The sequence below is a fragment of the Nicotiana attenuata genome, unplaced genomic scaffold (assembly GCF_001879085.1).
Source record: "Nicotiana attenuata strain UT unplaced genomic scaffold, NIATTr2, whole genome shotgun sequence".
Taxonomy (NCBI): domain Eukaryota; kingdom Viridiplantae; phylum Streptophyta; class Magnoliopsida; order Solanales; family Solanaceae; genus Nicotiana; species Nicotiana attenuata.
In genome coordinates, this window is record NW_017676802.1 from 1 (window position 1) to 27071 (window position 27071).

Below are 27071 nucleotides of genomic sequence, written 5' to 3' on the forward strand. Positions count from 1 at the left end.
ATCACTTCCAATTAGAAATATCATTCCCTTAACTATCTGAGGCTACCCGCTGCTCAAGAGTTTTATGGACTCCCTTTCAGAACTGAGCTGTAACCTAACACACGCAAGTCTCGGTCCTCCACAACATACCGCATATACCATACCATCCGAGGATAACATGAAAACTTTATCTCCCTTCCAAGCCACAGACACCTACGCACTCAACTAGTCAAGAACTTTTCCATTGGTCCCATCTAGAAGAAAAATCACTACACATACCATGCTCCGCATGCCCGTAGAAAATATACATCTCCAAACCACGGTAAAACCCAATAAGAACTCTCTCCCAATTCCATTTGCACAAACTAAACTGCCAGGACTGAATCCTTCTGACTAGACCAAGCTAGGCAAGCCGTCAAACCCAAGAGCTTTGCTGCAAAATACTTGTATGAACTCATTACCTCGGACACACATAAAGAATTAATCATATCCTTACCATGCCGATTCGGTCTACTATCAGGCTATTCCATCTATCTAAATTTCCTTCTGATTCTTTTTCAACTTGATATTTCTCTTGCTGTAGCACCACAATTCCTCAACCCGGCTTACCATACGAGACCCTAGCATAAAACCATATTGTCTGAGACCCATAAGTCGTTGAATACTCCTTAAATATTCCCCGAAACACCATATTTGAGAATACTTTACTCTGCAGAACTTCCTGCGAATCTAAATCCGTTACTTTTACTTTCCTGATACTGGTACATAGAATCCCATAATTAACATAGAAATACCACAAATATGGACCTCTTCCAATGAAAACACAGTTTCTAACCATACACGCAACTTTAAAATACCCGATTGTTCTCTGTAGAATCTTGAACATAGTAGAGCCATCCTCGCAAGTCATTCACCCTTATTCAAACTGCAATTTACCTGACCTAACGAACAGAACCACCCGTGCCTCATTGGCACTCCGATACCGCAGAAAGAAATCCTCATCCCAATACAACCAAGCAACTTCCTGCTCTATGCACCGAGCATTCTTTACCAACAACAACTCTAGACATTCCGTGATTCTCATACCCTATGAAGCATAATATAACCTTTGTCAAAATTTTCCTTTACTCTAGCCATAGCTAATTCACTCGCACGCCCAAACTGGAACCAACATAGCACCTAACTGTGCAATCAACTGCTCACAGCAGACTCCCCCACTTGGCTCGAAGCCATAGATCAAGATACACTCAATAACTCATAACACTTTTACTCTATTGATGCCACAATACCATAGTGAGATTAAACTCAAATCATTTATAAGTTTGTGAAAACACAGATCATCTAATACTGTAAATCTTCTACAAATCTCGCATTCATCCCCGCAACAGTTAAGCCCACTCTCTTAAGCGACCCGAAATTTCAAATTTCAACACGTACTTTTCAATTACACATGAGATATTCTAACGTACACATAGGGATCACACCACTTCAGAACACTCTGCAGGAGATAACCCACCTGCTTCGCCTCAACTCAATATAACATTTCTGTATACCTTCCACCGTCATAAACTGTCTGTAGTCACTTAGTCTTCCTGAGTCTGAACTCATACAACAACATGGATTTTACTTCACTCACAACCAGGAAACATGAAAAGATCCTTCACACGCTCATAACTCAGGGCTATTCCTCAAATCACGATGGAATTCAAACTCCTAATAGTTCTCTTATCATCCAGCAGACCTTCATCGTCACTTCCAAGTCACGTAAATACATCTCGCAGTACTAACATACTCATCACATAGCTATCCAGCCGTCACTTCCACTAATAGGAACAATACCGAACATATAGGTTCAAAGCACTTGCTCACACAATCAGCATCTCGGTGCTCAAGCCATAGGCAAAGATCCGGCCTCAAGTCCTCCAGAGTGGCCCAGCATCAACTCACAGAGATCACATCTCGCCCCTCGATCGGGGAATCACAAGCCATCAAGGCACATCTGATACTGAGCGTTCATGCGCGCATACGAACGCGTGGAAGGAATTTCAAGAGTTACTTTTCAAACTGAATCAAGGACGCACGATAAGAATTCAAGAATGTGAAATTTCCCTAAAGGTTCTGCAGCCTCTCAAGGATAAATACAGACGTCTCTGTACTGATGCGCGAGACTCTACTAAACCTACTCATGACTCGTGAGACTTATGTAACCTAGGCTCTGATACCAACTTGTCACGACCCAAATCCTCGCTCTGGTCGTGATGGCGCCTCTCGTGAAGACAAGGCCAGCCAACTAACCCATATCGCCTTTTCAAAAATAGTTAATCATGAATAAGCAGTCTAAATATGATTTAATAATATTAATTAGCGGAAGTACAACCCAACACAGCCCTAATCGAGGTGTCACGAGCATCTATAAGAGGGTAAATACAACTACAAGGTCTAAAAATACACTGAACAGGAATAATGAACAACAGAGAGAGAAATGGTGCTGCGAACGCTGGCAGTCACCTCGCTAATCTCCTATACCTTTGCCTCCAATCAGCCAAAACCCGCTACCGGGTGAATAAATACCTGCATCTGCACACGAGGCGCAGGGAGTAAAGTGAGTACTCCAACTTAGTGAGTAATAAAGATAAATAATGACTGAGCAGTAAGAAATCACGTAAGACAAATCATCATGTTGTATAGAGCAGTGTAAAACCCTCTTTAGAAAATAGCGAAGCTGTGAAATCCTTAGAAAAAAACATCTTGACTCAGTTTAAACCTCTTTAGGAAATAACTTTTTCAGCGGTTACGCTATTGAATGCAAAACAATAGTGCAGATAAATACAGAAACTCACCCCTCGGGCACAACACTCAGTTTTCAGATAATGCAAGGCAATCATGTAGGTATTTCATGAAGTAGCACAGACAACAGATAATGGCAGACAAATGAAACAAAGTAAACACATAGAACAATACCAGTACCGCTGCGGCATGCAGCCCGATCCATATATTGCTGCGGCGTGCAGCCCGATCCATTTATCGTCGACGACGCTCACTGGGGGTGTGCAGACTCCGGGAGGGGCCCCTTACGGCCCAAGCGCAATATCAAGCCATCTCGTGGCGTACATATCTCCGGCCCTCGGCCTCATAATCAAATCAGTATCTCACTGCTGCGGCGTGCAGCCCGATCCAAAAGTATCCTCACAACACAGGCCCTCGGCCTTACTCATTCAGAAATCACATAAGCCCCGCGGGCAACAGTAAAACATGACGCTCAGCCCAAAAATATTGTTGGAAATATCATTTCAAGTGTTATAGTAAAATAAACTTGGCTGAGTTTTGAAAACAGTGGAAAATACATGACTGAGTTCAAGTATAAAATCAAAACAGTGAGGAAACAATGATAATAATCCTCGAAGGGTTCAAATAGTTTGCACGAAGCCCAAATATGGCAATCAACCCAAATCATGATGATAACAAGTAAATTTCAGTCAAATACACGGTAAATTCATCAATCGGGACGGACCAAGTCACAATCCCCAACGATGCTCTACCCCACGCTCGCTATCCGGCGTGCAAGTCACCTCAATATAGCACTACGATGTGCAATCCGGTGTTTCAAACCCTCAGAATATCATTTACAATCATTACTCACCTCGAACCGGCAAAATTTCTAGCTCGCGACGCCTTTGCCCCTCAAATCGGCCTCCACGTGCATCGAATCTATCCAAATTCAGAACGAATACGTCACAATATGCTAAGGGAACAAAGCCCAAGCGAAAACAATTGAAAAATATCAAAAATCCCAAAATTAGCAAAACCCGAGCCCCGGGCCAACTTCTCGAAACTCAGAAATTTTTACATCAACGGGTTCCTTATCTTCCCACGAGTTCATACATACCAAAAGTTCTCAAATCCGACCCCAAATGGCCTTTCAAATCCCAAATCAAAAGTCCAATTTCTCAAGCCCTAATTCTTAAATTTTAGGCTTTGCTTCCATGAATTTTTAGGTGGATTTCACAATATAATCGAGTTTCAAGACCAAGATTCTTACCTCAAGTCGATTCCTCTTGAATCCCTCTTGAATTTCCTTCAAAAATCTCCAAAAACGAGCAGCCATGGGTGAAAATAGACCCAAAATTGCGGACAAGACGACTTAAAAACATTCTACCCAGCACTCAAAATCCTTCTTCGCGATCGCGATCAACTCCTCGCGATCGCGATGCACAACATCTCGTTGACCATTAAATTGCCTTACGCGAACACGACGAACCAGACGCGAACGCGATGCCTAATCCGCTTAAAACTTTGCGAACGCGGTATCCATCACGCGAACGCGTAGCTTCCACTTGCCATACCATTGCGAACGCAAAAACTATATTGCGAACGCGAAACACAAAAGGGCCAGGACCCCAGCTGCTCTATTTACACGACGCGAACGCGGGAAATACATCGCGTTCGCGAAACACTCAGGACCTCACCCCTTCGCGGACGCGGGACCAACATCGCGAACGTGGAGGCAAAATTCATAGCCTCCTCATGCATCCCTTCGCGCACGCGAAGGCCAAAAGTCTGCAACAGAAACTTCAGAAAATCTGCAACTTCAAAACACCAACAATGGTCCGATTGACCCTCCGAAACTCACTCGAGGCCATCGGGACCCCAACCAAAAGCACCAACATATCCTAAAACCTCATTCAAAAATCATCAAAACACCTCAAACAACATCAAATCACTCAAAACACATCGGATTCAAGCCTAAGTTTTCCAAAAACTTCCGAAATACACTTTCGATCAAAAACTCGACCAAACGACGTCTGAATGACCTGAAATTTTGCACACACATCCCAAAGGACATAAGGAAGCTACAGAAACTCTCGGAATTCCATTCCGACCCTCGGATAAAAATCTCGCCTATCAACCGGAATTCGCCAAAATACTAACTTAGCCAATTCAAGCCTAATTCTACACAGGACCTCCAAAACCATTTCCGATCACGCTCCTAAGTCATAAATCACCCAACGAAGCTAACCAAATCATAAAAATTTCGATCCGAGCTCATATACAAATAAGTCAACTCTTGGTCAAACCTTTCAAATTCAAAGCTTTCAATTGAGACCGTTCCTTCAAATTCATACCGATTTTCGTGAAAACCAAAACCAACGATCTACATCAGTCATAATACATTATACGGGACAAGTCCTGCCCGATAACTGGCGATAAAAGTGCAAAAGCTCAAAACGACCGGTCGGTTCGTTACATAGCTTCTCCCCCAACTCTTGAGCCTTTCCCTTAGTCAAGGCTCCCCACTTGATCTTAGGTTGCTCGTACACCGTTCTCTTCTTCCTAGCTACCTTGACCTCCAATTCTATCACCAAGAGCCTATGCTGTATCGACAAACACTCACTCGGGATAACCTTGCAATCTGTACAAGGCTCTTATCACCTCTCCGGATGAAAAGAAAATCAATCTGATTCTTGGCAATCCTACTCCGAAAAGTGACCAAGTGTTCCTCCCTCTTATTAAAACCTGTGTTAGCTAGCACCAAGTCAAAAGCTTTAGCAAACTCCAACAACAAAGTACCGCCCTCGTTCCTAACCCCGAAACCAAACATGTAATGCACCTCGTCATAACCCCTAGTCGTCTCCCTAACATGACCATTAAAGTTACCCCATATGAAAATCTTCTCGGGGTGCGGATACCACGAACAACCTCGTCCAAATTATCTCACAAGCGCCTTTTCACTTCCTCTCTTAGTCCTGCTTGAGGCGCGTAAGCACTAATCACGTTAAAAGTGAACCCATTAACCACTAGCCTAATAATCAACAACCTATCATTCACCCTCCTGACATCTACCACTAATTCCCTTAGATCCCTATCAACTAAAATACCTACCCCATTCTTGCCACCAACACCCCTCGAATACCAAAGCTTATACCCATTAACATCCCGAGCCTTCGTACCCCCTCCCCCAATCTAGTTTCTTGGACACATGCTATATTGATCTTCCGCTTCTGTAGAATCTTCCCCAACTCTATCAACTTACCCGTCAGTGTCCCTATGTTCCAGGATCCAACTCTCAACCTTGTGTAATCCCTACCCCCTTTGCCACTCTTGCTTCCCGCCCTCTGACCCACCCGAGGACACGACCTTACACTACCATCTCTCAGATTAGCCACTACACCAGGTAAAACACAGGGATATAAACTAAGGCTCACCTACTACAAATGCAGATCAGCAGGTAAAGCGTAAAACAAGCATAGCCTAAATATAAACAGAAATGTAATTTAACTCGGGTAAGTAAAAGACACTAGTGATACAACTAATATCCGATAAATGCATGCTTGCCGAAGGAAATACAATAATCAAGGATGAAAGGCAGCCGACAGAATATTAACAAATAGCAAATTCTAAGCAAGAACGGTAGAACCCGGAGTCCCAATGGGTGCTGAGAAACGTGTTGTCTACAGCAGCTATGTTCCAAAAGTTCCCGCGCGTCGCCCGAGGATTGCCGGAAATCATCTCCGTGCAAAATCCTTGATGTCGCTGCTAGGCCTAGGACTCCGACCAGCAGTAATAACAAAAGGGGAAAGAGGATATGGGTGAAAGAAAAAGGTAATGACTGCCGCCACCACTGGGCTAGGACAGTGGGGAGTCGAGATGCGGGATATGGAGGGGGCAGAATGAAAAGACTGAGGTGAAAAGATGGGAGAAAGAAAAAGAAAGCAAGATAAAGAGAAAGAAAGAGACGAAGAAGAAAGGGGGGGGGGGAGAGGCAGATCGAAAAAACCAGAAGAGAAAGGAGGGGGAAAACAAGTAAAGATAGAAGAAGAAAATAAGTGAAAGATAGGGGGGGGGGGTGAAGATCGGAAAAACCAGAAGAGAAAGGACAAGGACTTACTGGGGTCCAGTGGTCGCCGGTTGTACACCGGCGGCTGGCGGTAGTGGTGGGGCTGGGGGAGGGGGGTTAGGGTTGGAAAAGAGATACGTTAGAACTAAACACTTTATTATAAAATGCAGAATTTTATACTGTGATTAATTATTCATACTGCATGTGCAACAGACTAGTTAATTTGGAAAAATATAAGTTTTCTGTTTTCGGTAAAGATTTTCTTGAGAAGGGAAATAGCCTTGCTGGCGTTTCCACTTCCATACAAAATCAATCATTATATTCATTACCATCACTAGAGCCTATATTATTAATTACACATCAATCTAATCCTCCTAATTAATACCCCTTCCAAATTTCAATACTAGTAGTGGTCCTCAAAATCCTCAGTATATGCTACAATCTCCCAAATAACTCTAACCCCTTTTTAAAATATTTTTTATTTCATCTCTTTTTATTCTATATTATGGACATATCTATAGAATAAATAAATTTTATTTATAAGTAAAATAAAAATAATTTTCAGGCATATATACTATTGGAACAAATAATTGAGCAAAACTTTCAAGTATATATAATGTATATTTTTATTATACCTATATTTTAAAGAATTATTTCTTTTGTATTGCATGCATGTAATAATTTTTTGTTGTATTAATGCAAACTATATTTAATAACGCATAACCAAACCACAACGTTTTAATAACGCCCCATCTCAACCGTTGATCTTCTGTCATCCGACGGCTAGAATTGAACCCCCAAACCCCTTATATTAGTCCGAAAACTCCCCCAAACCCTAAGAAACACCTCCATTTCCCTCATCTCCCAAATTAACTAAACCTAGCCGCCCTAAATCCCCAAATCAACTGATCGGCGGCACCACCTCTTAACCTCCCCAAATCTTCACCAAACAATAACATCTCCCCCTCTCTCTGAATCCCATAACCATTTCCCTCAAAACTTTCTTGATTTTGTAGGTTTTAGATCTAAAATCTCAGAAAAACCTAGTTTTGCCCTTTTCGATTGCTTCGTAAGATTCATTCAATTTGGCTCGAAACTTATGTTGATTGATTGATTGCTCTGGACAAGAGAAATCTATTAACATTAGTTTTGGACCATTTCAAAGTCGCCAAGATTCGGCCGTTCCGCCCATTGCTTGACTGGATTCTGTATTGCATGTCTCTTTTAAACTCGAGCAGGTATAACTTCATTCTTTTTCTTTCCTTCATTAACTTTAATCCTTTGTTTCATTGGCTTATTTTACAATTTCATTTTTTTTGGTTAAGGTTATGCTAAACGAGATTTATTTTAGACAAATTTGTTAGTTAAATCGCATTTCTATTTTGTTAGAAAATAATTGAAAGCCAATGCTTTGTTTTAATTAATTAGTTACTTCTTAATTAGTTTTTGTTTAGCATGTGCCCGGTTTAACTAAGGTCTAAGTGATTAATCTGTTTTTAGGTTCAAATTGGAATTAATTGGTAAATAACAGAAGTTTGAGGGGGCTAAAGGGCATTGCAAAAATAGGGAATCTTGTTTAGTTATTTAGGAAGCTTCTAGAGAGGAGTAAAAGTGCAATAAAAAATGGATTAGGTCAAATTTGGGGTAAAAAGATTTAATTTCAGAAGCTAACTGTCCATTTCTGTTGAAAAGATGCCCTTATTCCTGAATTTTAGGGGCTGCACATTCCTCAAATTATTCCCTCTTCATTGTGCACATAACAAATTCTCACTCTCTATATAAGACCTCATATCCTCTCACTCACGGAGACACACGAATTCTCTGAAAAAATTTAGAATCCTCTCTTCATTTTTTACACTGATTTCTCAAAGGAAACACTCTGAAAAATTCCATAAAGGTTTTCACAAGTTATTCTTCTCTGTATGATTTGCTATTCAACTTCTTGTTTCTTCAATACTGCATCAAGTTGCTGAAGAAATCTGTTGCTTTCGTTTGCTGCTGGAATTTTGAATTTCATCTTCTAGTTTCAGACCTTTGCTTGTCTTGTCTAGCTGATTTTCTGCACTTAGGTACGTTTTTCTTTTTAAAAATTTTGTAATCATCAGCTTGAATCGATAACTGCAAATCTGGTGTTTTAAATGCCCTATCCTGTGTTTAGTTTGCTTGTTTATTACTGATACCCATGATTCCTTTTAGGTGTGTTGATGTTTGCTTTGCTAGTATGTGTCGAACATTTCTACTTAGCCTAGTTCTGTATATGAATGAATTCCAAACCGTGAGTAATTTATGCCTACTGGTCTAATGATGTTCAGAAGGTTAAGTTGGTTGGTTTGATCACCAGTTGTTCAAATCCATCCAATGAATGGATTAAATCAACGAAGTTGGCTCATGCAATTCTGTCACTGTATCGTCAAGGAGGCAGTATAATAAATATATATGTTTTAGAATTGTTTAGGCCAGATTTTTAAAGTTATTATGATTTACACAAAGTTATCTATGTAATAGACTCATTTGAGTTTAAAGTGCCAATTCCTTCTTGTTAGCTGTATTGATTTGTTTCCAGGCTTAGTTAATTTGTAATATCAAAGTGAATGAAGATTTCATTTGTAAAATTTGTTAAATTTTCTGCATTTCTATATGTATTGGGCCCAGTGAGACTACCTTCTAAGCCCTAATGGGAGTTCGGCCCAGTTTGGGGTCGACTAAATAAGTAAAAATTGTGTGGGGTAGCCACTTTTTAAAGTGGTATTTACTTTTTATCCAGTATTTTTAATGCTGAGCAAAAGTAGCCACTAGTCTATTAAAATTAATATGAAAAGACGATGTTACCCTTTCTAAGTTTTCATGATCGGCGGGATTTTCCTTACTTTTGGGCTTGCTATCGTCTTCATTGTCATGGATGTGATTCGCGTAAGACAAATTTAGCCTCCAAATGAGATTCCTCCGAAGAAAACGTTGCTACTGTTTTACTTTCTCAGGAAGAAAACGTTGCTACTGTTATGTTTGATCTTTAGGACTTTTCTTGTTAAGATAAAGATTGAGGAAAAATAAGTATGTAGCTTAAAAAGTGAGTGTGAAGAAGAGAGAGTGGGAGCTGCAAGTTGTTTGAAAAAGTGGAGGAGGGTCGTCGAAGTAGGGAGGTTATTGGAATAGTTAAGGACATGTAGTCCTTAACTTAGAGTTACAAGCTCATAAATTAGGAACAATTAGTCCTGAACTTACAGTAATAAGCTCACAAGTTAAGGACACTTGGTCCTGAACTTAGAGTTTCAAGTTCAAAAGTTAAGTAAATGTAGTCTTGAAGTCCTAAAGTTAAGTTCAATAATTAAGGACACAAGTTCAAAAGTTAAGGACAGGCAGTCCTTAACTTACAGTTACAAGTTCTAAAGTTAAGGAGATGCAGTCCTTAACTTATATTTACAAGTTCAAAAGTTAAGCACAGACAGTCCTTAACTTACAGTTACAAGTTCAAAAGTTAAGGAGACAATAGGTCCTTAACTTTGATTTCCAAGTTCAAAAGTTAAGGACAGACAGTCCTTAACTTACAGTTACACGTTCAAAAGTTAAGGACAAGTAGACCTTAACTTACAGTTACAAGTTCAAAAGTTAAGGACAATAGGTCCTTAACTTTGACTTACAAGTTCAAAAGTTAAGGACGCTTGGTCTTGAAGTTTGAGTTCCAAGTTCAAAAGTTAAGGACATGTAGCCTTGAAGTCCTGAACTTAGAGTTCCAAGTTCAAAAGTTAAGGACATGTAGTCCTGAACTTAGAGTTCCAGGTTCAAAAGTTAAGGACATGTAGTCCTGAAGTCCTGAACTTAGAGTTCCAAGTTCAAAAGTTAAGGACATGTAGTCCTGAAGTCCTGAAGTTAAGTACAAAAGTGAAGGACATGAGCAGAAGGGTATTTTCGTCCGGGCAGTTAAAGTTTATTAAAGTAGCGGCTTAAGACTAAAAACATTTTAAACGGTGGCTTAAAAGTAAATACATATGTTATTAGTGGCCAACCGTGCACTTCCCCCACTAAATAAAGCCTAGGCGTTTGGCCTTGGTGCAAACCAATTAAAATTTGGTTTGGATTGGAAGATTAACATGCCAGTGATCTACTCTGTCGGTTACATAAAAGTACGAATCAATCAACCTCTCTCATGTGGACCTATCGAGACTTTTGGGTTGAAATGGATAGTTCCATCGTGCTTCTTCATCTTGTTCGCATAATTCAAATGTTGCCCAAATATGTAGGCTCTAATGTGGTAATGAACCAGTATATGAGAATGAGGGCAGGCAATTACTTGAATCAAATGTGCCCACTCTATAACCGTTCATAATGCTCAGCTCTTTATTTACCATAATTAATTTCCATAACTTATGCCTCTGCAAGTATCTTAAACATTAGCAAATAAACAACTCTCGAACATCCTAATTTGCTTTAGGCGCGTCTAAATAAATCATCGTAACTATGGGTATGGTTCCCGTGGCATAGTCTTGATACGTAAACCCCAATTTGAGTGTGCGTTTCACGCGACTTGACCATATCTTCAAATAATAATAATAAACATGTTGTAAATCGCGGGTGTGTTTCACGTGGCGCGGTTTGCAATATGTACAAAAACAATAAGTGCGCGACATCACGACTTATTTAAATAAATTCCATAAATCCTAAAAGCATTTAAAATTCTATTAAAAGCGGTTAGAAAGTTAAAAATTCACAATAGGTTTTAAACACATAATAAATCAGATAATTAGATCAATTATTAATAGTTGAGTGACTGTGCTAAAACCACGAAATCCGGGAGTGCCTCACACATTCTCTCAGGTTAACAGAATTCCTTACCCGGTGTTCTGATTTTTGCGGACTTTAAAACAGAGTCAATTTCCTCGATTTGGGATTGTAAAATGAACGGTGACTTGGGACACCATAACTATTATCCGAAACGGCGACTATAACTAAATAAATAATTCCATTTCGAATAATATCACTTTAATTAGAAAAACTTGCTATTCTTCATAAAAAGGAGGTGCGGCACCTGATTGTTTTTTTTTTTTTTTTACTTTTTAGTAAGATTTAACTATTCTATAGGTAAATCCATAATATAAGAGCAAAAAGAGAAAAGAATCATTAAATTTTAAAGAGATAAACGTTACTCCAATTTAGAGGGTAAAATTGGTATTTGGCCATCCAAAATGTGAGAAATCTAGTTGAATGACCTTTTAAGTATTATATGAATAGCTAAGTGACTTTCTTTTAGAAACAAAAGAAACATGACTTTACTAAATAATTTTAAATAGTTAAATACAAGACTCTTGTCTATAATATGATTTGAACCTAACAAGGTGTTCGATTGCCTATATATTTACATGTTACGTTCTTACCACTAGACCAAAGCTCGAGAAGACCAGAGGAACTCAATTTCTATTCCTTAATTTTCTGGCTTGATTATAATGAGCAAGAATCCAAAAGGCTACCTTAATCTAATTGCTACTCGAGTATATGAAAGGATATTTTCAAAACAAAAGTAGAACACATCATACAGAAAGTAGTTTTTTTAAAATTTAACATGTACAAAATCCAAAAACATTATATTCACTTGCTTCGGTGCTTGTTTCCTTGCCCATCACCAACTGCTTCAGTATCTTGTCAATGGCTTCTGAGGGCGATTCTTGACATCCTTCCCAGAATATTTACCTACAATATATAAAAACAAATTATTGCCTTTAGTTATTATTTCAAATTGTTGGATTACATATTGCAGCGGAAGCAATACAGTATCATATTCACGTGTGAATTAAATAATTAGCACATATGGAGATTATTCGAGTTACCTTTTGAACTGTGAACAAAGCAAATCAATTTCCGTCTCCAATTCCATAGTTGCAAGACTGCGTCCTCGGCAAACTTCCATAGTCTTCTACCGTGTTATCCAAATAATATCCGGGAAAAGAGAATTTCGGGTGGGCGATTCAAGGAAGAAAACGTGTAGAACCAGTGCAAAAAACGGCCAGCCTATATCTCTTATATATAGCCACGTTTTTAGGTTAAAACCTTTTTCCAAAACCCGTTAGGTATTCCTCTTCCACTAAGGAAAGGTTTCCTTTATTTCCTATTATTTAGGCACAGTAGGGACCACAAAATTTGATTAACAAGGCTTCCTATTATGGAATTAATTTTGAAATTTTGAAATTACTTTCTACCATAATAAATTACGAATTATTCCACTAGTAATTCGTAATTGCACTCCTTAGTTCAAATTCGAAATTCTTCCATAAAACCTTATTCAGCTCCCCATGTTAAGATTCAGATACTAATCAATCAAATTAAATTACTGACAATTTAATTTATTGATTACTTTTTTAGAGTTTCGCTTAACTTATTTCATGTGTCGGATACAAAATCAACCGGCCGAGTTTACACATGAAAACTTATAAGCTTTCATAAAGGAGTATCATCAATCTCAAAATCGAGACATGGATTCTATCAACTATTTATTACTTCGCCAATGTATATCATTATTGTCCAATTTACCAGGCCTATTGACCCACAAAAGAATCTCGCCTTTTAATAAATCAAAACAATAAATGACATACACAACTAATAACTGTTATATCAAGATTAAGAGTATAAGTACATTGAATGGACTAGAGAAGTTATTTTATTAAGTCAGTATAAAATACCTATCTCTACTTGATCCGTTCAATACATACAAAATGTACTAGCACAAGAAGTTGGAATTAAACCATTCCCATAATCAAGATAAATTATATTTAATCTTGTGCTACAACCATTCCGATGGTTTGTCCAATTCCATCATTAGATTGTGACATAAACTTTATGACTTATAAGAACCGATGATTTAATCTTCCGTGTATAAGCTAAACTCTTTACACAAAATCATCTACTATATAAGCAACGGACACACAAACAAATATATCTATTTAAAATAAAACTTTATTGAATTGAATAAATAAATAAATAATTATTCCATAAAGAATACTATAACAATACGCATGGTTTATAGTATATCCTAACAATCTCCCACTTAAACTCGTAACCATGCGTCTGCAATTCTGACACCCATTCCATCTACATGCCTATCAAATGTCTTCAGTGGCAAGCTCTTAGTAAACGGGTCCGCCAAGTTATTCTCCGACGCAATCTTGGAGACTACTACATCCCCTCTTTGCACTATCTCACGAATTAAATAATATTTACGCTCAATTTTCTTTGCGCTTTTATGGCTTCGTGGCTCCTTTGAATTTGCAACCGCACCAATATTATCACAATAAAGTGTTATTGGTGCTTGAATCGAGGGAACCACATTCAACTCTCTTTGGAAGTTCCCGAGCCAAACCGCCCTTTTGGCTGCCTCAGAGGCAGCCACATATTGGGCTTTCATGGTGGAATTAGCAACACAAGTTTGCTTGATGCTCCTTCAACTTATGGCTCCACCTTCTAGAGTAAACACATTTCCTAAGGTAGACTTTCTAAAATCTCTATTTGATTGGAAATCTGAATCAGTGTACCCAATAGGCACAAGTTCATCTGAATGGTAGAGTAGCATGTAATCCCTAGTCCTTTTCAGGTACTTGATTATATGCTTAACCGCTGTCCAATGCTCTCTCCCAGGATTAGACTGAAATTTGCTAACAATGACAACATCAAAGTAGATATCATGTCTAGTACATAACATAGCATACTTCAGACTCCCCACAACAGATGCATAGAGGACCGCCTTCATCTTTTCTATCTCTTCATCAGTTTTAGGAGACTGATCTTTAGATAGAGAAATTCCATGCCTGAAAGGGAGAAATCCTTTCTTGGAATCATGCATGCTAAACCTGGATAGTATTGTATCAGTATAAAGAGCCTAGGATAAGCATAATATCCTATTCTTGCGATTTCGCAAGAGCTTGATCCCAAGGATATGAGCCGCTTCTCCCAAATCTCTTATATCGAAGTGCGTGGACAATCACTGTTTAACTGAACCCAACATGGCCACGTTATTTCCTATGAGCAATATTTCATCTACATATAAGATTAAAAATGCCACTTTGTCCCCATCCCGCTTTTTGCATACACAAGACTCGTCAAGACAATGATCAAAACCAAAAGTTTTAATCGCTTTGTCAAAACAAGTGTTTCATGCCCAAGATGCATGTTTAGTCCATAAATGGACCTTTTAAGCTTACACCACATGTGTTCCTTGCCACTTTCCACGAAACCGTCTGGTTGCATCATATAGATGCACTCATCAAGACTTCCATTAAGGAAAGCTGTCTTGTCAAGACCCGGAATTCCCACTATCGGAACCGTGATGACGCCTAACATCACACTTGCTAGGCAAGCCAACGTTAGAGTATTATTAACCAATTCCCTTTTACAATTCAGTGAATGAAAGTAAACAAGTTAAAACAAATGATCATAATTGCGGAAGTAATTAAACAGCCACTTTGTTTATAAACTATTGCCAGAACTATTACTATTACTACCCAGAATCCGGTGTCACAATCCACGAACATACTATGATTTTCTACAAATATCAGTCTGAAAGAAATTAGAACTGTTTTGGAAATAAAGAAAACAGAGAGAGGTAGAAGGGGACGCCAGGGCCTGCGGACGCCAGCAGGACTACCTTGGGTCTCCACACCGTGTAACCTGAAGCCAACCTCTCAATCAGCCACTGCCTACTCCGAAATCTGCACATAAAGTGCAGAGTGCAGTATTAGTACAACCGACCCCATGTACTGGTAAGTGTCGAGCCTAACCTCGACGAGGTAACGAGGCTACGGCGGGGCAATTGCAATATAACCTGCATACAGTGTATAATAAAAGCAGAAAGAAGAACGGAACAAAATAAAATCGTAACTTGCTGGGAATGAATAGAGAACTCAATTATATCATCAGAACCCAACTATAACCAATCCTTAAGTGAAATGCAAAACTACAGAATAACTTCACAGTAGAAGAAAGATACATAAACACATAAACTGATGCGGTGCGCATCCCGATCCCACCATATAATCAATATCAATATGAATATTCACCCTTATTACTCCATATCAATCAACCCTTATTCCTCCTATTGCGGCGTGCAACCCGATCCCACCGTACAATTGCAATTCACCCTTATTCCTCCTCAATATATCACCTTTATTCCTCATGTTGCGGTGCGCAACCCGATCCCACCATATAATAGCACTTCACCCTTATTCGTCCTCAATATATCACCTTTATTACTCCTATTGAGGCGCGCAACCGGATCCCACCATATCAGGACCAATCACACAATAAGAACGGGAATTTCACAATTTAACTCAAAATTCTCCATCATATTTACACTTCAAACCAAAGCAATCGGAAGGCTGTACAATTAGGAAACTTCACTCAAATAATACTACTCAGTGAAACCAATCCAAAATATACCATAAAACACCGATTAACCAACCTAAGCCAATAATATGAGACAATGAAACTACAGGATAGTTAATACCTTTGCATAATTTAGTATTATGTGTGTATGATTGTGTATAATCAATATATAATCGATATATATGACTAAAATAAATAAATAATGAATATGGTTGGCTATTTATATAATGATCCTTATTCTAATAACAAAAGGGACGAAGAGGAAAAGCAACGACATATATATACTCACAATGGAAATGCGCTATAGGTATTTTGCCAATGTTTATGAGTTCAAACTTATAAGTATCGCCTACTAGAACACCATTTGCTTGTACGAACTCTCGCCATCCCCTTTTAATTCCAAAGTGATGTCCCATTGGCCCTAGCCACACTGACCATGATCTCCGTTTTTCATCGGAAAGAGTCATCTCACAACGTCTATTCATTAAGCCATTTGATTTTGCAAAAGCCAATGGAAGATACTGCTCAAATTTTATCCCATTATAGAGATTAGTGCCGCTTTATCACATAAAAAAACTACTACTATTAGCTAAGGTTTTTATTAAAATTTGGTCAAATCACTTACCAAAACAGGATTTTTGATGGTGTAAGGTTTAATAGTAGATATAAAATGAGGGTTAGCATCAGCAGATGTTGAAGCTGGTACTTGTACTTTTGGAAAAGTCGCGTCCGTGGTTTTAATCTTAAGGTCTGTTATTCCTTTCAAGTAAATAAGTGTGATGACCCAAAGGGTCATCTTATGTTTTAGAATTCGATTCCGTGTTTCTAGGACTTAAAAACCTCATTTTATTTCTCCTCGATTTGTGTGCGCAGTCCGGACGCGTTTTATGTGGAAAATTGATGAAATAATAATTTTTGGCCTAAAAAGTTGATTTTAGTTGACTTCGGTCAACGTTTTGAGAAAACGGACCCGAACCCGTGTTTTGACGATCCCGATGGGTCCATAGTAAAATATGGGACCTGGGCGTATGGTCCGGAATCGAATTCCAAGGTCCCAAGCCCGAGAAATGAATTTTTGATGAAAATTGTAAGACTGAAACTCTAATGATTTAAAGAATTTGATTAATGTTTGAACTCGTTGGTATCGGGTCCGTGTTTTGGTTCCGGAGTCCGATACAGGTTTAATTTAACATTTATATCCTATCTGTGAAATTTGGTGAGAAACGGGACTGATTTGACGTGATTCGGACCTTTGGTTGAGAAAATAGAAGTCTTGAAAATTTCATGCAATTTAGTGCTAAATTCGTAGTTCTAGGTGTTATTTTGGCGAATTGATCGCGCTAGCAAGTCCGTATGATGTTCTTAGACTTATGTGCATGTTTGGTTTGGAGCCCCGAGGGTTCGGGTGAGTTTCGGATAGGCTACGGGATGATTTGCACTTAGAAAATCTGGTATAAGTTGCTGCTTCTAGTGTTCAGGTATTTTGTGCTTCGCGATCACGAAGCCACTCACGCGATCGCGAAGTGCAATCTGGGCTGGGGAAGGATTTCTTCTACGCGAACGCGATGCTTCGATCGCGAACGCGGAGCGCTGGGCACTTAGCTCTTTGCGAACGCGACTGGCCTTACGCGAACGTGTAGTGTATTGGAGGTGGGCTGGGAATTCCATGAGTTATTCTACGCGAACACGGTCCTAGGCCCGCGAACGCGATGGTCAGGGGGGATAGACCATCGCGAACGCGAGCAACTGTTCGCGAACGCGAAGGCCTTTCTGACCGTTGTGCATCGCGATTGCGACAGGTCTATTGCGAACGCGATGAAGACCTGTCCAGTGTTTTAAAACCGACTTCAAAAACGGGAATGGTTCAAAATTTCATATCTCTTCCATTAGAACTCAACCTAGGGTGATTCTTGAAGAGGGATTTCAACACCAAATCGTAGGTATGTGTTCTTTAACTCATTACTTTCGATTTTCATCAACACCCATTAGATTTCTAGCCCTAAATCTTGTTTTTAAGGGTAGAAAATTAGGGATTTTGGGAGAATTGGGGATTTAGGAAATTTGGGAATATAGACCTCGATTTGGGATCGGATTCCGAAACTAATTACATATTTGGGCTCGTGGGTAAATGGGTGAATGAGTTTTGGTCCGAACCTCGAGTTTTGACCAAGTGGACCCGAGGTCGATTTTTGACTTTTTGGGAGAAATGTAGGGAAACTTATAATTATGCATTGGACTTGATTTCTTTAGCGATAATTGATGTTATTAAGTTAATTATGACTAGATAAGAGTGGTTCGGAGGTGGAAACTAGAGGAAAAGCGGTAATTGAGCAGTGAGTGGTCTGTGGATCGAGGTAAGTGTTTGGTCTAACTTTGACTCGAGGGATTAGGGATCCCCAGCTTAATTGCTATGTGAAATTCCATGAGCGTGGCGTATAGGCATGGTGACGAGTACCTATGCGCCGCCAAATTAAGTGTTTAGCCTGTTCCCTTCCCCGTTCCTAATATATTGTCTTCCTGTCTTAACTGCTGCATGTTTATTGGTGCTTTCATGTTTAATTGCTTCTTGTTAGATGTTGTTTTCTTTATTGAAGGTATTAATTATTCCGTGGTTCCATTGTATTATACTATTGGTTAAGTTGGTATACCGGTGTTTCATGGTACATTTTGGTTGGTCTCGCTGTGTAGTATTAGTTGAGTGAAGTTTCATAATTGTATAGCCTTCTATTTACTTTGGTTTGAGGCTTAAATGTTATGGAGGGTTTTGAGCCAAATTCTGAAATTTCTATTCTTACTGTGTGATTGGTACTGATATGGTGGGATCGGGTTGCACGCCGTAACAGGAGGAATAAGGGTGATATATTGAGGAGGAATAAGGGTGAAATGTGATTGTCTGGTGGGATCGGGTTGCGCGCCGCAACAGGAGGAATAAGGGTGATATATTGAGGAGTAATAAGGGTGGATTGTTATTGTACGGTGCGATCGGGTTGCACGCCGCAACAGGAGGAATAAGGGTGGATTGATACGGAGTAATAAGGGCGAATGTTCATATTGCTACTATTTATATGGTGGGATCGGGATGCGCGCCTGTCACGACCCGTATTCCCACCATCGAGAGTCGTGATGGCGCCTACTAGTATGAGCTAGGCAAGCCAATTAGTTTCACAATTTACCCTTATTACTCATTTATATTCATTAGCAATTTTAATTATAATGATAACATTTAAATAGTGGAATTTAATATAAGCGGAAGAAAGAAGCCATAAGCTATCTGAACATGAATATCTAATACAACTAATTGAACCTCGACTACCCAGAACTGGTATCACAGTATCACAGACGGTCTAAGATTTACTACATACAAAGTTTGAAGAAAATATCAATACATTGTTTCTGAATATGAGGAAAATGAAACAGGAAATAAGGATAGAGGAGATGCCAGGGCCTGCGGACGCCTGCAGGTCTACCTTGGATCTCCACCTGAACTGAAAAAAGCCACCTGACCTACTGTCCGAAGTCTACAGCACCGGGATCTGCACAAAAGAGTGCAGAGTGTAGTATCAGCACAACCGACCCCATGTGCTGGTAAGTATCTAGCCTAACCTCGGCGAAGTAGTGACGAGGCTAGGACCAGACTACCACATAACCTGTGAAGTTCAAATATATATATACAACGGAAAAGAAATACAGAAGTAAACAAGTAAAGATGGGAGGGGGAAACATGCTTCGGGGAATAACAGGTAAAAACAGAATATCAAGAGAATTATAAAGGGATCAAAATCCAACCACTAACAAGAATAAGGAAACAAAAGCAGATTTCACTTTCTTTTCACATCTTGTTGCAGACGTGCAACCCGATCCCATTTCCTGTATCTTGTGGCAGGCATGCCACCCGCTCCTATTTCATTTATCTTGTGGTAGGCGTACCACCTGCTCCCATTTTATCATATCTCATGGTAGGCGTACCACCCGCTCCCATTTCATTATACCGTGTGATAGGCGTACCACCCGCTCCCATTTTATTATCTCTTGTGGTAGGCGTACCACCCGCTCCCATTTCATTATATCTTGTGGTAGGCGTATCACCCGCTCCCATTTCATTATCTCTTGTGGTAGGCGTACCACCCGCTCCCATTTTATTATATCTTGTGGTAGGCGTACCACCCACTCCCATTTACAAGCCAACAATAATCACAAGGAATTCCGGCAAGGGAACAATATTATCAAACAAACATCCCGGCAAGGGAACAATGATATCTCAACAATATCCCGGCAAGGGAACAATAATATCAAATAAACATCCCGGCAAGGGAACAATGATATCTCAACAATATCCCGGCAAGGGAACAATGATGATAATAACATGTGAGGCACAATAAACCACAATGGGGTCATAACAATTTATAACACAAGACTCACGGGCATGCTTGACACTGACGTATAGATACTCGTCACCATGTCTATACGTCGTACTCCACAATTAACACTTAGCAAATAGACACAACTCCTAATCCCTCAAACTAAGGTTAGACCAAACACTTACCTCGATGCCGCGAACACAATTCACGATTCAACTATAGCTTTACCCCTTGATTCCACCACCAATTCGCTCGTATCTAGCCACAAGTTACTTAATTACATCAATAAACGCTAAATGAATCAACCCCAATGCATAAAAATAAGTTTTTCAAAGTTTTACCCAAAAAGTCAAAAATCGCCCCCGGGCCCACATGGTCAAAACCCGAGGTTCAAACCAAAACCTGATCACCCATTCCCCCACGAACTCAAATATATAATTTATTTTGAAATCGAACCTCAAATCGAGGTCCAAATCCCCAATTTTTGAAAAACCTAGGATCTACCCAAAACACCCAATTTCCCCCATGAAAATCATTGATTTGAAGTTGAAATCATGTTAAAAGATGTTAAGAATTGAAGGAAGTTAGTTAAAAATGACTTACAATTGATTTGGAGAAGAAGAAATCCTTGAAATATCGCCTAAGTGTGCTTGTGTTTTGAGAGGATATGAAAATGGGTTAAAAATTCGGCTAAGTATAAAAGTTGCAGGTCTCAGATGTGGGAATTGCGAACTGGGGTTCGCAATTGCGAACCCCGATCTCTACTATTATGGGAAATGCACCTTCGCAATTGCGACTTCCGCATTTGCGACAAATTAGTCGCATTTGCGATCACTAGCCAAGCTGAGGAGCTTCTCATTTGCGAAGGGATCCTCGCATTTGCGAGGCCGGAATTGTGAAATATCACTCGCATTTGCGAGATAAGGTAGACCTGGGCTGGTTCGCATTTGCAAGCCAGGCTTCGCAAATGCGAAGCCTGCAGGTCTCCAAACCAAACATGCACACAACCTCAGGGCTATCCAAAACTCACCCGAGCCCTCAGGGCTCCAAACCAAACATGCACACAACCTCAAAAACATCCTACGGACTTATTCGAGCACTCAAATCACCAAAATAACATTAAGAATATCGAATTAAACCTCAAGATCAATGAAATTTCTCAAAACTTCTTTAAGCATCAAATTTGCATTTAAGGTACGAATCACGTCAAATGGATTCCGTTTCTCACCAAACTTCATAGAATTATCTTAAATCATATATAAGACATGTACCGGGCGCCGGAACTAAATACGGGCCCGATACCAACATTTTCTAATCCAAATTCATTTCCAAACCTTATATACAATTCCAGAAAATAATTTTCTTTAAAAATTTATTTCTCGGGCTTGGGACCTCGGAATTCGATTCCGGGCTAGAGAAAGAGAGAAATATTATATTGCCTTTATCTGTGTGAATGTAAGGTGTTTAAAAATGTTGGGGACTCCTCTTTATATAGTAGAGGAACTCAAATTATGGTATAACTCTAAATATAGAAGGAAATCCCATGATTGGCTGAACAACCGATCTTGGCTTGATTCGTGCTGAGATTTTCGCCACGATCCTTGGTCGATCCCGGATATCTCGGTTTTCTGTTACTCGACTTAGCTTCGATCTCCATCTTACTTGGTCTCGATCTTGGTCGACCTCGAGCTTAATCGGTCCCAGGGTCTCGATAACTTAAACTCGCGCTATATAAAAGCGAGGTCCGAACTTGATCTACCACGTTCCAGCCTTGGTTAGTCAAACAAAAAAGGGCATCCCGATTTTGACCGTATACAATTGTATTTACCTGTTTCCTCATCCGTTCCGTGCTTCCGAGGCCTTGAAAACCTCATTTTTACTTGTCTCGATTTGCGTGCGCAGTCCGGGCGCATAGCCGGAAAGCTTTTATGTTGAAATATGTGAATTCTGTGAAAAATTTGAAGAATTTTGATATTAATATGTTTAAGGTTGACTTCGGTCAACATTTTTGGTAAACGGACCCGGACCCGAGATTGGACGGTCCCGGAAGGTCCGTAGAAAAATATGGGACTCGGGCATGTGCCCGGAGTCGAATTCCGAGGTCTAGAGCCCGAGAAATGAATTTTTCTGTGAAATTATTTTTCTGAAATTATTAAGGAAAATGGAAATGAAAATTGATTAAAAGACTGTGGTATCGGGCTCGTATTTTGGTTCCGACGCCCGGTACAAGTCTTATATATTGTTTAAGCGCTTTCTGTGAAGTTTGGTCGAAATCGGACGTCGTTTGACGTGTTTCGGACCTAATTATCTAAAGTTGGAAGTTTATGAAGTTTGAAATAGAAATGATGAGTTTGAGGCTCTATTCAATGATTTTGACGTTATTTTGGCGATTTGATCGCTCGGTTAAGGTCGTAGGATGTTATTGAGTTAGTGTGTGTGTTTGGTTAGGAGCCCCGAGGGCTCGGGAGTGATTCGGAGGTGGTTCGGGGTGTTTTTGGCCTAGGAAGTGTTGCAGAATCTCTGCAGTCAGTGCCCAGTCATTTTCTTCTATGCGATCGCATAGGTGTGTCTGCGATCGCGTAGAGTTATTTTGGAGTCGCCCAGTTTTGTTCTATGCGATCGCGTCATAGGCCATGCGATCGCATACCTCTGCAAACCCATTCTATGCGATCGCACACCACCCTTCTGCGATCGCAATTCACAAAAGGCCCAGCCCCACTTTGACCCTCTATGNCCCGATCCACAATTATCACTGTTGCGGCGTGCAACCCGATCCACAATTATCACTGTTGCGGCGTGCAACCCGATCCACAATTATCACTATTGCGGCGTGCAACCCGATCCACAATTATCACTGTTGCGGCGTGCAACCCGATCCACAATGTATACCTCTCAACCTTGCCCAAGCAACAGTCACAAATAAAGGGCAAGGGAGTAAACAAGTATTTGGAAAGAAATCCCAACAATGGTACACAAACAACCAATAACAAACATGCAAGAGTAAATCGTTATTTCTCTTTTTCTTTCTTTTTCATATCCTAACTCTCATTAGTACTCGTGTCAAGCTCTAAGGCATTTCTCATTTCACATGCTCTCACCATTTGTATTTCAGACCGAGCCAATGCTCCACAAAGTTCTACAATCACAATATCTTTCACAATGTGTTTACCACGTATAGAAGCCATCAATGACATGGAAGGAATAACAATATCCAAACAACTCACATATAAGGACTCACGGTCATGCTAGACCCCAATGTATAGGAACTCGTCACCATGCCTATACATTGTACTCGATCATTTAGCAATTAGCAAACAAGACTCGACTCCTATTCCCTCAAGCTAGGGTTAAACCAAACACTTACCTCAACTTCTGCGGCCGATACAATCCTCCACAACCGCTTTCCCTCTCTAATTCGGCTCCAACTCGACCAAATCTATGCAATAAGGACTTCATGATATCAATATGTGCTAAACAAATCAAACCCAATGACTATTATAGCTTTTTCATCAATTTACCCCAAAAGGTCAAAAATGCCCCCGGGCCCACATGGTCAAAACCCGAGGTTCGAACCAAAACCCGTTTACCCATTCCCCCATGAACTCAAATATGTAAGTTATTTTGGAATCGGACCCCGAATTGAGGTCCAAAACCCCCAATTTTAGAAAACCTAGGTTCTACCCTAAATTCCCAATTTCCCCATTAAAATCTTTGTTTTGAAGTTAAAATTATGTTTAAGGATGTTAAGGAGTAAAGAAAATGAGTTAGAAATCACTTACCAATCGTTTTGAAGAAGTAGAATCGTTTGGAAAATCGCCTCTTATGTTTTGGGTTTTAAAAAAGTGAAAAATGACTTAAAATCCCGACTTTATATACTGTGCTGAAGACTGGCGCGGACCGCACAAAAATGCACCGCGGCCGCGCCGAGGAAGGGAAGAAAAATGACTCTCTGAACCTAGCCAGCGCGGACCGCATTGATTTGGTGCGCTGCCGCGCTGGTTGACCTAGAATTCACTGGCCCTCTGAACCTAGCCATGCGGACCGCGCAAGAACGCACCGCGGCCGCGCAGCTTCCAGCGCGGACCGCGCGGAAATGACCGCGGCTGCGCTGGGGGCCTGCAACACCTGAACCTGCAACCATTTGATATTTCTAGCCTAAGACTTCCCGGGACCTACTCAAAACTCACCCGAGCCCTCGGGGCTCCAAACCGAACATACATATAAACTCAAAAACATCCTACGGACTTATCCGTGCGATCACATCGCCCAAACAACATCATAATCATCAAATTAGGCCTCAAGACCCAGGATTTCCTTCCAGTTTCCATGAAACATCAAATTTACTGCTTCTAGCTCAAAACACGTCAAATGACGTCCAAATCTAACCAAACTTCACAGCAATTGCTTAACTCATATTTAAGACTTGTGCCGGGCGTCGGAACCAAAATACGAGCCCAACAGCACAGTCTTCTAAACAAATAACACTTTCCAATTCTTTAATTATTATCAGAAAACAATTTCACACAAAAATTCATTCCTCGGACTCGGGACCTCGGAATTTGATTCCGGGCACACCCCCAAGTCTCGTATTTTCCTACGGACCCTTCGGGACTGTCGAATCACGAGTCCGGGTCCGTTTTCCCAAAACGCTGACCGAAGTCAAACTTAATCGATTAAAATATCAGAATTTATTATTTTTCTCACAAATTCATATTTAAACGTTCCGGCTACGCGCCCGGACTGCGCACACAAACTCGAGGCAACCCCCAAGTGAGGTTTTCACGACCTCAGAAATACAGAGCGAGTAGGAATACCGGTGATGACCCTTTGAGTCGTCACAACTTCATTATCCATTTATTCCTTTTTATCAAACACAAAGCGATAACGTATAAACAGCGAAAAGTTATATTAAGCGGAAGAAAATAATGAAATGAAATATCGGGAATCTATGTCTACTACAATTATTCAAGCCTTAACCACCCAAAACCTGGTGTCACAGTGTCACAGATAGTCTAAGATTCACTACACACAAAGTCTGAAGAAATAACAGTACCCTGTTTCTGAAATAAGGAAAATGAAATAGGGAATAGAAGATAGAGGAGACGTCGTGGCCTGCGGACGCCTGCAGGTCTACCTTGGATCTCCTCATGGACTGAAGGTAGCCAGTTGATCTACTGTCCGAAGTCAACAGCACTAGGATCTGCACAAAAGAGTGTAGAGTGTAGCATCAGCACAACCGACCCCATGTGCTGGTAAGTGCCTAGCCTAACCTCGGCGAGGTAGTGACGAGGCTAGGACCAGACTACCACATAAACCTGTGCAGTTCAAATATATACAGCAGAAAAGAAATACAGAAGTAAACAAGTAAAGATGGGAGGGGGAAACATGCTTCGGGGAATAACAGGTAAAAACAGAATATCAAGAGAATTATAAAGCGATCAAAATAGAACCACTAACAAGAATAAGGAAACAAAAGCAGATTTCACTTTCTTTTCACATCTTGTTGCAGGCGTGCAACCCGATCCCATTTCCTGTATCTTGTGGCAGGCGTGCCACCCGCTCCCATTTCATTTATCTTGTGGTGGGCGTACCACCCGCTCCTATTTCATCATATCTTGTGGTAGGCATACCACCCGCTCCCATTTCATTATATCTTGTGGTAGGCGTACCACCCGCTCCCATTTCATTATATCTTGTGGTAGGCGTACCACCCGCTCCCATTTCATTATATCTTGTGGTAGGCATACCACCCGCTCCAATTTCATTATATCTTGTGGTAGGTGTACCACCCGCTCCCATTTACAAGCCAACAATAATCACAAGGAATTCCGGCAAGGGAACAATATTATCAAACAAACATCCCGGCAAGGGAACAATGATATCTCAACAATATCCCGGCAAGGGAACAATAATATCAAATAAACATCCCGGCAAGGGAACAATGATGATAATAACATGTGAGGCACAATAAACCACAACGGAGTCATAACAATTTATAACACAAGACTCACGGGCATGCTTGACACCGACGTATAGATACTCATCACCATGCCCATACGTCGTACCCCAGAATTAGCACGTAGAAAATAGACACAACTCCTAATCCCTGAAGCTAAGGTTAGACCAAACACTTACCTCGATGCCACGAACACAATTCACGCTTCAACTATAGCTCTACCCCTCGATTCCACCACCAATTCGTTCGTATCTAGTCACAAGTTACTTAATTACATTAATAAACGCTAAATGAATCAATTCGAATGCATAAAAATAAATTTTCCAAAGTTTTGCCCAAATAGTCAAAAATCGCCCCGGGCCCACATGGTCAAAACTCGAGGTTCGAACCAAAACCCGATCACCCATTCTCCTACGAACTCAAATATACAATTTGTTTTGAAATCAGACCTCTAATCGAGGTCCAAATCCCCAATTTTTGAAAAACCTAGGTTCTACCCAAAACACCCAATTTTCCCCATGAAAATTATTGATTTGAAGTTGAAATCATGTTAAAAGATGTTAAGAAATGAAGGAAGTTA

The 27071-nt window shown here is 40.2% G+C and overlaps 1 long non-coding RNA gene across 1 annotated transcript; it reads left to right on the forward strand.

The window, feature by feature from the left end:
• The first annotated feature begins 7657 nt into the window (after positions 1 to 7657).
• LOC109221206 lies at positions 7658 to 9474 on the forward strand. Its single transcript, XR_002067206.1, has 2 exons — positions 7658 to 8883; positions 9011 to 9474. It is a non-coding gene; the product is annotated as an uncharacterized LOC109221206 (long non-coding RNA).
• The last annotated feature ends 17597 nt before the right edge of the window (positions 9475 to 27071 follow it).